We start from the raw sequence: 10,815 nt of genomic DNA, 5'->3' as shown, positions 1-10,815 counted from the left end.
GATGGGTCCTCAAGTCATAGAAGGAAAAAGAAAGTCAGGGTATGCAATAATAGATGGAGTGTCAGGAAAAGTGGTAGAATCAGGACCCTTAAGTGCTAGTTTGTCAGCACAAGCTTGCGAATTGTATGCAGTTTTACAAGCCCTTAAAAAGTTAAAAGAAAAGAAAGGGGCAATTTTTACAGACTCCAAATATGCCTTCGGGGTAGCCCACACCTTTGGGAAAATTTGGGAAGAAAGAGGTTTAACCAGTACCTGAGGGCGAGGATTGATTCATGAAGAATTAATAAAACAAATCCTAGAAGCTATTAGGGGACCAGAAGCAATTTCTGTAGTCCATGTTGAGGGCCATCAGATGGGGAGGCATTTTCTAACTAGAGGGAACAATTTGGAAGATATGGAGGCTAAGAAAGCAGCACTATTAATGGTAGATATGGAAATTAAAGGAGATAAATTCCAGGAATATCCCTCCCATCCCACCTCAAAAGAAATTAAAGAATATAAGATAGGAGGTGAGTGGAAAGAAGACAAATGGAAACTTCCTGATGGAAGGGAATTGCTATCTAGAGATTATACAAGGTTTTGAATGGGTTACGTGGACCTGATTTTCTCTGAGCCTGAGAGAATTACAGCCTGTCAGTGGCTGATCTGTTCCCAAGGGAAAGTTTCTTGGGAGATCTCTCGCTCAAGGACAACATTTGTAAACCATTTTACTTTCTCAAAACAGTTCTGTATAACTGTAGATAGCATGTTTTTCTCTTGTCCCACCAATGGGACAAGAGGTGGTGTTCCTGTGACTAATCATGTTAAACCTGTAGTGTAAGACCCTATAAAAGCTGAAAAGTTCAGAGAATAAAGGCCCTTTTCCTAGCAACTCATTCAGGTGTGTGCTGTGAATCCACACTTCTACATCGTGTCCAACAGCGACAGGTTACATCAACAGACTCATTGGGGGGCACGAGCACCTGCAGAGCAGTTTCTGAAGTTTTTTGGGTGTAAAGGGATCTATGAACTAGCTAAACAAGAAGTACTAGGGTGCATGACATGTCAGAGGATAAATCGAACAAGGACGCAGCAAACCCCATTAGGAGGCCGCCCTTTAGCATATCGCCTGTTTGAGAGAATTCAAGTAGATTTCACTGAACTACCCAAAGTGGGGAGGTATAAATATCTGTTAGTAATGGTAGATCAGTTGACACGTTGGGTAGAGGCCTTTCCTAGTACCAGAGCCACAGCTCAAACAGTGTCAAAGGTACTGTTGGAGGAAATAATACCATGGTACGGCATAATAGATCATATTGATTCAGACCAGGGGATGCACTTTACTTCGAAAATCATTAAACAACTGGCAGACGCTTTAGGCATCCACTGGGAATACCACACCCCGTGGCACCCTCAGAGCTCTGGACGAGCAGAAAGGATGAACCAAACGCTAAAAGCCCAGCTGTCAAAATTGATGCTAGAGACAAAAATGTCATGGGTTAAGTGCCTCCCCTTAGCTCTGCTAAACGTACCAACTATGCCACACTCTGAGAGTGGACTGTCACCCTTTGAGATGCTTTATGGAATGCCATATGAGCATGGGATGCCAGTAGGACATCCAAGGCTAGATGATGACCAAATCCAGCTTTATTTAATAGCCATTAATAAGAATTTGAAGGAGATGAGAAAAAAAGGGTTAATAATGCAAAGCACTCCTTTGGGGTTTGCCATACATAAAATACAACCAGGAGATGAAGTGTTGATTAAAACGTGGAAAGAAATCTCCCTCACACCTCACTGGGAGGGTCCTTTCCTTGTGCTTTTAACCACAGACACAGCAGTACGAATGGCTGAAAAAGGTTGGACACACCATTCCTGAGTAAAGAAGATTGAACACTGTGGTAGTGCATATTTCTGGGAGTTACTCAGTTTCTCTGTGAACCTCCTAGGCAGCTGTGACGTGTTTTTCCCCTCCCCTCCCTGTCCCTGAAATGTTATCCCATTGGTTGGTGTTATATGTCTCCCCGCCCCTCTCCCGAGGTTTGAAAAAGTCCGGGAAGGAGAAACCCGGTCTCTTCTCCCCCTGGAAGCCAGCCAGAATAAACATCCTCCGTTACCCCAGAGGGAGAAGCAGCACTTTTTGGTCTTTTCTTGGTCGTGAAGAATCTCCCTGACCCCCCCATCGACAGAGCTAGCCTGGATTACTTTGGGGGGCTGAGGGAAGATTGCTTCAGAACACCAAGAGAAAACACCTGAATGGAAAGTGACTTCTCCTCCAGGAAGTTTGAGGATAAAGCTGACTCAATATACTAATGACTGACGGAGACAAGACAAAGTGCCCTTTACCAGAGTGTGAATGTTATCCTTTTGTTCATTTTAAGTGTGATTATTGTCAAGAAATTTGGGTTAAACACTGTAAACGTGGATATAAACCTAAAGGGCTTTGTCCAGTGTGCTGGGTGGAAGAAACCTTTATAATCAACAATTCATTAGTGGTCGCTACTAACTTGGGCATATTGGCATTAGACTCCCCAAAGTGGTATAAATTGTTTCAAGAAGGGGTAAGAGGTAAATTGAGATCAGAAGCATAAATCCTTATAACTGAGTGTTGGCGAACAAAGAAAATACCCTGTAATGCTGATGCAGTCAAAATATCAGAGTGGGATGCCTTTAAGAGGAGATATACAGCTCGTTCCACTCATGGATCCCCTGAAGGATATCCTTGCTGCTGAGAAGATGGACTCCCTCGCCGCAGGCCGCAGCCCTGTGGCCGTAGGCAGAGGCAGAGGAGTACGTGTGGGGAACCCTGGTGGTTCTAAGTCTGATAATGGGCGGAACTATCAGTCTGCTCTCCAAGAATTACCCCAGTGTTGAGAAGCAAAGCTCAACCCAAGACTGTAGGCAGTGTTTTAAGAACACCCTGACAGGACAAGGGGTTACAAAAACCCTGGCATATCGCACCCACTATGACTGCAAACCCAGCAATAGAAGAGGGGAATGCGAGCATAACCACACTCGATATAAGATGTGCCAGATAGAAGGAGGAATAGTCTGTTATGACCCAAGAGCGACACCTAAGGATCAGTGGTTAGAGGTGCGGTCTGTGACAAAGAGTAAAGAGATAGTGACCCATGCATTACACAAACAAGCTGCTGGGTTAGAGCCTATTGTTCCCACCTGTAACAAATGTAACCATTCAGTATGGACTGGAGAAAGAAGAAAATCAATGTTTATGGCACATTCCCAAGTTAGTGCAACGTGTTATAATCACAGCCAATTAAAAATGTGCACTATGGGTGGGAAAACATATTGGGTTAGAGAAAATCTGAAATATGGCAAAATAGTTTCTCTCAGCAATGAGCCCATGGTAACTAATCTCCTCAACAGTAATGATGATCGAATTTGCTTATGATATGGCAGAACTTTCTGTTCTGCAAGGGATGGAGAAGGGGTAGATCCAGAGAGTAAGTTGAAACAAATAGCTCAGGAATTGAAAAAAACAAGAGTCAGAGGCAAAAAAAGAAAAAAGTAGAGCAAGAAAAATTAAAAGCATTAAATGAACAATATGAACAGTTGGAACAGCAGTATAGCAACTGGGACTTACCCAACTCAAATAAGAACCTTTTAGTAGATCTCATACAAGAAATTGCTACAGAATTTGGATTATCTAATTGTTGGATTTGTGGAGGGCTTAAATCAGCTGAAAAATGGCCATGGAAAGATGAGAGTTTAGCTCCAGAGCAACTTCTAAAATGGAGTCACACCCGAATTTCCAAAACATTAAAAAGAACAGAAGGGTGGGTTTTGGCTCACCAAATAATTGGAACAGTTTGCATCAGCAGAGAAGGAAAAAGATATACTGAAGTAGTGGGATATACTCCTTGTATATCTACTCTAGCAGTAAATTCAAATAATAATACCAAAGTCTGGCAGCCAGAACCCCCTGCCGGATATTGGAGTCAAAAGAAAAAAGCAAATTGTGAATGGAATGATCAAATTGAGTTATGCTGGCATAAAAGCCCTGGAACTAATCCTTACCAATCCTTAAAAGGCTTAAAGGATTGCTGGGAAAAAACAGAAGCTGTAAATGACCAATGGAAGGCACCTGACTGAATATACTGTCTATGTGGAGAAAAGGCATACAGTGAATTACCCTGCAGATGGAAACGATCCTGTACTCTGGGAATGATCCTCCTTCTTTGTGCTACCAAGGTCTGAGAGTAAGCTGTTAGGGGCACCCCTGTATGAGACCCTAGAAAGAGAAAAGAGAGAGCTGAAGCTTGAGTTTCCAAAAGCAGGAGGGAATTAGAAACGGGGAGAGAATGAATGGCTTGCAGAAAGGATAATAGCATACTACAGTCCAGCAACTTGGGCTCAAGACGGGAGCTGGGGATATAGGACCCCAATTTACTTATTAAATCGATTAATAAGACTTCAAGCTGTAGTAGAAGTCGTATCAAATCATACTTCTGATGCTCTCGAGTTATTGGCTAAACAGCACTCTGAAATGTGAGCATTCATGTATCAAAACCGAATTGCTTTGGACTACGTGTTACCAGAGGAAGGAAGAGTCTGTGGAAAGTTCAATGAATCCGAATGCTGTGTAGAAATAGATGACTATGGGGAAACTATAAGGAACCTTGCGGCAGAAATTTAGAAAGTAGCACATGTACCAGTTCAAAAATGGAATTCTATCCTTCAAGCTTCTTGGTGGGATCAATTGTTAGGCGGGGGAGCTTGGTGGAAGAAAATAGGATATTTAATACTGTGTTCAATAATGGGGTTACTGTTCCTGCCTTGTCTCATACCATGTTTTATCCGACTAATCCATTCTGTTGTCCAAAGCATGCAAATAGCGGCAATGTCCATTGATCCTGAGTTAGCTACAATGAAAACTGGTCAATTCGAGAGAGCATCTAAGATAATGGAATTAAAAGAAGATAGAAAGAGCAGAGCTGCTGAGGCTCTGGCCAGATTTGAAGCTCAGTCACAATTAAATAATATAAAAAATAATTTCTACAGACGAAAGATTATTAAATGTGTAAGGTACAGTCCTGGGACAGTCATAAAGATGAATTTTAACAGACAACATGAGAAAGCATAAAAAAGTTATTTTACCAGTAGCATTAAGCTACTATGTAGTCAAAATATAACTCAGGATACAATAGGCACGTGAATTGGTATAGAGAAAGTATAATTGAGAATCTGAATAAAAGAAATCAAAAATTAGAATAACCTGTCTTATGAGAAGAGTTGTTAATTTTATACACTGATTAGCAGTGGAGAAAAAGTAGTTGTTAAATCTTGTAAATACCGAATATGAAATTAAAGAATAGGTGAGCTTTATCAAAATCTGTCCTAAAAGCACAAATTAATGAATTAATAAAGAAAGGGGGAGAACTGTGATACATGGCATGAATAAATTCATGCTGAAGTTAGAATAATCTAGTCTGATAAGAATCCTAGTGTATTTCCAGGAAACCTTCATCTGACAAGATTACAGCAATATACACCAAAACCAGCATGAATATTCGTCTGTAAGAAGTATATTCCAAGGGATTTGTCGAGCACCACAATAAGGAAAGAGACATGTACCAACATGCAAAAGAAGGCAAGACCAACGAAAGAAGGCAAGGGAGCCCTGAAAAGCCTGGGAACACATAAAAAGGACCATGTGATAGTCACATTTCGTGAAACATGGGGGAGTGGTGCTAGAGAGCCCCGCTCCCATCTCACCCAGCACTGTTCGCCCGGTTCAGTGTCGACCTGATTTTTGCTTGTGGCATTTACGATTGTATTTTGATTATGGAATAAATTCTTTTTATTAATCAAATTGGCTATTCCATCTATAACAGAATGAACTTTTCAGTGCTGCAGAACTCGATAAAATCTTTTCAATTAATAGAACTTGAGAGAAGACAAACCTACAGACACCAATTCTCTGCTGAATCAGGGAAAAGGAAGAAGTGAGGACATGTGAGGAGAACAATATGGCTACACTAAGGTCGGTGCAAGAGGGAGGGGGAGGAGAAGGAGGTGCTCCGAGCCTCGGAGCTGAGATTCTTCTGCAAGCCATAGTGAGGACTATAATACAACTGTTTCCCTGTAACTCATTAACTGCATGGTGGGATGCAGCATTCACCTGCAGCCTATGAGAAAAAGGCACTTGTGCTGGAACGTGTAGTTGCTGAAAAGCTGTGACCTGGTGAGAGGTTTGAACACAGAGAGAGAACCTTTGCTTTCAGAGATAGAAGAAGAGGACCCTTGCTTTCATACTAGAACAGCTCATCCTTAAAAATCGTACCCCATAAACTAAAATGGCTCACGAAAGCAGTTGTGGGAAGACTGCTAAGTGTGGAAGGGACTTCACCATTGCAGATTTCAGGTGGGCTGCTATTTGTGAAAATTAAACCGACAATAAAAAGTCCACATAGACCTGTCTCCTGTGGAAAAGACTCCATGGCATAGCAGAAGAGACTCCTCTCCGTAAAGGAAATGAAGAAAGATTTTTTAGAAGTGACAAACTGACTAAAAATCACATTTTATCTCCCTGTGCTGTCAGTGGGTGTAGGAAAACATTTTAACAGAGTAAAAGCATGATATTTTAGTAAATGCCTGTCTGCACAACCCAGCTTTCAATCCAGGCAACAATATTAAAGGCAGTGTTCTTGAAACTCTCCTGGAACAGTGAGAATAAAGAAAAACAATGGCATTGTGTACATGGAAAAAAATGCAAAATAATATGTGTTAACCAATAGTAGCTTGTTAAGCCCTGCAAACCCTGTCGGACCCTATAAAAGTGTGCTAGATAGAAATAAATGACCTTCGCTATACCTCTATGAGGACTCAATGAATAGTCTGAGCGGTTTTCCATTACCTGGCGCTCCAAACAGGGACCCCTCTGCGGGCAAAGGGACCAGCTCGGCAGGTCCACACAGCGGGGAGACATGGAAGCAGACCGGGGCCGGTGGAGCAGATTCGCACGGAGGATCGGAGCTGGGTTGGCGGGTTTGCATGCAGTGAGACATGGAAGCAGACCTAAGCTGGGGAAAACCAGGACAAAGGGGCCTGAAACAGAAGACTGGCATCAGGTATGCTTTGGCATTCAGGGAGGAGGTGTCAAGAACCTCCCCCTGTCCACAGGGCTGCTAGCATGGAAGTTGAATTTGCAGCAGCATGAAAACTGCTTCAAAGCATTACCGTTAAAAGAGGGGAAGCAGTCAAGGATAAGGACTTTGAAAAGCTCGTTTTACGGACTAGAGAAAACGGAAGCTTAAAAATGCCTCCACTGCTTTTTGCAGTAAAAGAATGGAGAGAAACAGGAGACCAGTTGTGGGAGAAAACGATTACAGGGAAAAGCAAGGACTCTCTGTCTCTTGGTCCAACTTGGTGGATTGTAATTAATACCTTAAAAGACATGAAAGCGAGATCTGCTCAGGGTGATCAGTCCTGTAATTCTACCTGCGGCACAGCAGCAGCTGTCTTCACCTCCCACTGCTGGGCGAGCATTCCTGTCTATACTGCCCTTGGAGAGAGGGAGGGACAGTCAGAGAGAAGAAAATAAGGAGATGTTCAATGTTTTTAAATTGATTGTGGACATACAGGGACAAGATATTAACTCTACTTTTGAAGAGAAGCCAGATTTAGATCGGTTTCCACCCGACACAGGGGGGCATGGGGGGAGCACTGGAGCGTGCACAGAGAACAAAGGCACCCCCCATGGCAGAGTCACTGCAGAAAAAGCTCCAAGGCCACGCTGGACAAATAGCAGCAATTACAGAAACAGTTGAGCAGAAACAGGTGGATCAAGCAGCTTCAAAGGGAAACAAAATAGCCAAAAAAATCACTAACTATATGGTATCTAGTTCGAAATTCATTACTGTAATTAAAGGTTGATAAGTTGCAATGGTCACTGCTGCTACCACCTGGCCCTGAGAGGCTTTTTGTGTAACATTGCCTGTTTTTGTAAAATCATGTCCTTTTCACTCTGTCTGCGAACAACGAGAGAAATATTGAGAGAAAGAACTGCATTTGTTAAAGTTAACTTTGTAGGGTATTTTTTCTCTCCGTTTTTCCCCTCTGTGAGAGTATGTGGGGGATGACGAAGACTTCACTCAAACCTTTTAGAGATAACAGTGTCAGAGCGGGCAGTTCACCCCACCGATCCCTCTCTAAGAAGAAACACCAGGATAGTACCCAGTTGATTAAAAAGTCATGATTCATTGTTCTCTTAGAATGTCTTTATATACCCTTTTAATTTTGTGTTTTTAAATAATTATGAGTTTTTACAGTTTTAAAGAGTTTTACTGAAGACATTGCAACCCTTTAGAAAATTTAAAAAACCCCTCTTTAAAAATGTTTAGAGTAAATATTAACAGAAGTAAAAAGTTACCTTGTAATAATTAGTCTTAAAACCTAATGTTAAAATATTGAATGATTTACAGCTACTAATAAAACGACCTTCCAATTAATGTTATCTACAGAAGATACTCATGGTTTAAAAAATAATTAGCTATGAGAACTTGACTGTACAAGACAAAGTTAAGTTAACCATATATTACCCATTTGCTTGTTTTTTCAACAATTTTAATAAGGTAATTTCAATGAGTCTTTTTGCTATAAAAAACACTTGTAACAGTATATATACCGATTTGGACTTCAGATTTTAATTAAAAGTTAGACTTGATGTTTCTGAAAAGTGCTACAAAAGCTGAATGGCAACTTGCCACATCCTGCATTGTTGTGGGTTTTCTCTAATAAAACTGCACTTGAAAAATCCTAACCAACTTAAGCATATACCAAGCAAATTCCTGCGACGAATAAGTATTTTCAGTAACATCTGCAGTTATTGTGAGTTATTTTTAAAGCCAAATGACATGGAATTGTGATGTGTTTGTTGCATCCTTATAATCTCTATAGTGAATCCAAGTTATTGTTATATTGTGTTCAAAAGTTATATACCAAGCTTTTAGTTGCCTTTTTTGTAATAATAGAGTAAGATTGTTATGCTTTCATTTGACATAGATTAAGTGTTAACAGAATTAAGCAAAGTTAAGTTTCACTATGTTTAGGTCTGAATGTTTTTAAGTTAGGTTTTATAACTCTGGTATTCTTTTAAGGTTAAGTTTTGTTATTTCCTTCTGTCATAATTAATTTCTACTAGGCTTGAATATTGTTTAATTTAAATTGTGTCATGTTTTGTTGAAGATACTTGTTTAAACTGCAGAGTAGAGTTATTTTCCTAGAGAGATGATGACTAGGACTGAAACAGCTGTGATACAACACTGATGAACACCTGCTTGTGGACAGAAGTGAATGCAGTCCATGACACCCTTGATTTCATTGGGAGTTCTACTGTTTGTTGCAATCTCTGCAGTTTTTGTTTTCTATAGGTAACACAAAAGAATAGTGACTGTTATTTACTAGGAAATTTAGAAGTTTTTTACCTTATTTCATTTTGGTCATTAAGACATGAATGTTTTAAAAAGATTATTTTGACTTTCTCAGACACTGTTGACATATTCATTGTATAATGTGAATTTATGGATTTTTTATAATGAGCATTATCTATAGTGTTATTATTGTATTTATAGCTGGCTTCTTATATATTTTAACGTATCTTTGTGTAATTACCTTTTAGACATGTGTCGTTTGAGATTTTTTTGTTTTCTAACTACAGATGCGTCTTGGTAAACAAGTTATATAGCTGTTCCTATACAGAGTTTTCTTGTTTTTTTACTCATTTCCTTGTTTATGAAGGCTTGCTTTTGCCTAATTCAGTGTATCTTTATTATTTTTCAGTGCTTCCAGAATTCTAAGAAAATGTATCATTGCTGAGGGTCAGCTGCCACGAGAGAGGCTTCAGATTAAACCATCTGCTAAATGGTTTACTTGATCTGCTACCTAAGACTTCTGATCATTTGCTTTGTACAAATGCACTTCAACAGTTTGCTGTCCTTTAAGCATCTCATAGCTGCTATTATTAAGAACCTTGTTTTGAAAATGAGTTAAGAGACATCTTTCCAGTTTAAAGCCTAAGGTCCTGGCCAAGCCTTGACTTTACCTGGATGGAATTTTTGCCAACAGATCCATGTGTCTTCTGCACCAAATCAGTATTTGAGTCACTTTTTGACTTAGCAATTTGACCCTATTAATATGACAGCTGGATCAATTTTGAAGTGGGCTTGGAGAATCATTTCCAGAGGTGGTTATCCAATCCTTCACTGATTTTGTTGTCTATTTGCAGACTATGGGATGCTGGTGCAGTGTTTTAATGGTTAATAGTAATTCTATATCGCATATGTTATTAATAATGTTTATTATCTGACTGATTTCTGACTGCTGTAGGCTTTTCATTCATTATGTGTATAGTTTTGTGTTGATATTAATATGTATGATAAAAGTACATCTCACTTTTAAAAACAAAAGGAATGGATACCCTGAAAACATTTAATTAATGTAGTATGTGCATTAGAAATTTAGACCACAATTCATTTTGAATAATGAAATATTTACGTCAAAAATTTAGAAAAATTATATAATCTGAATTCACAATTAAGTATACCACAGCTCAGCCAAAATGATTCATTAACTTCAAGGGGAGAAGTGCCTATGTTTTGTTGACAGGTTCAAAAAGGTCACCTGTTCGTCTGACCAGACTGGCTGCCTCTGAAAACATGAGACCCAGTGAACGGAGAAGTCACCATACAGCCTTAGTACTCCAAACAAGATCAGAAGTGGAGCTGCCAGGACACAGTTATGTCTCAAAACTACACAGACAGTGTGCCAGCAAAAGTTTTATGTTATCATCATAATGTCTTGTCTCTACCAATTTTC

At 39.8% G+C, this 10,815-nt stretch overlaps 1 protein-coding gene across 8 annotated transcripts in view; it reads right to left on the bottom strand.

Annotated features, from left to right (window-relative positions):
• The window catches only part of LOC148183418 (vasculin-like), a 120,951-nt gene that overhangs the window by 48,363 nt on the left and 61,773 nt on the right, over positions 1 to 10,815 (bottom strand). The window lies entirely within an intron of this gene.

The sequence above is a fragment of the Pseudopodoces humilis genome, chromosome 12 (genome assembly GCF_049639895.1).
Source record: "Pseudopodoces humilis isolate 2021_Gansu_Grassland_sample_001 chromosome 12, ASM4963989v1, whole genome shotgun sequence".
NCBI lineage: Eukaryota > Metazoa > Chordata > Aves > Passeriformes > Paridae > Pseudopodoces > Pseudopodoces humilis.
This window is presented reverse-complemented; position numbering and strand designations above follow the sequence as displayed.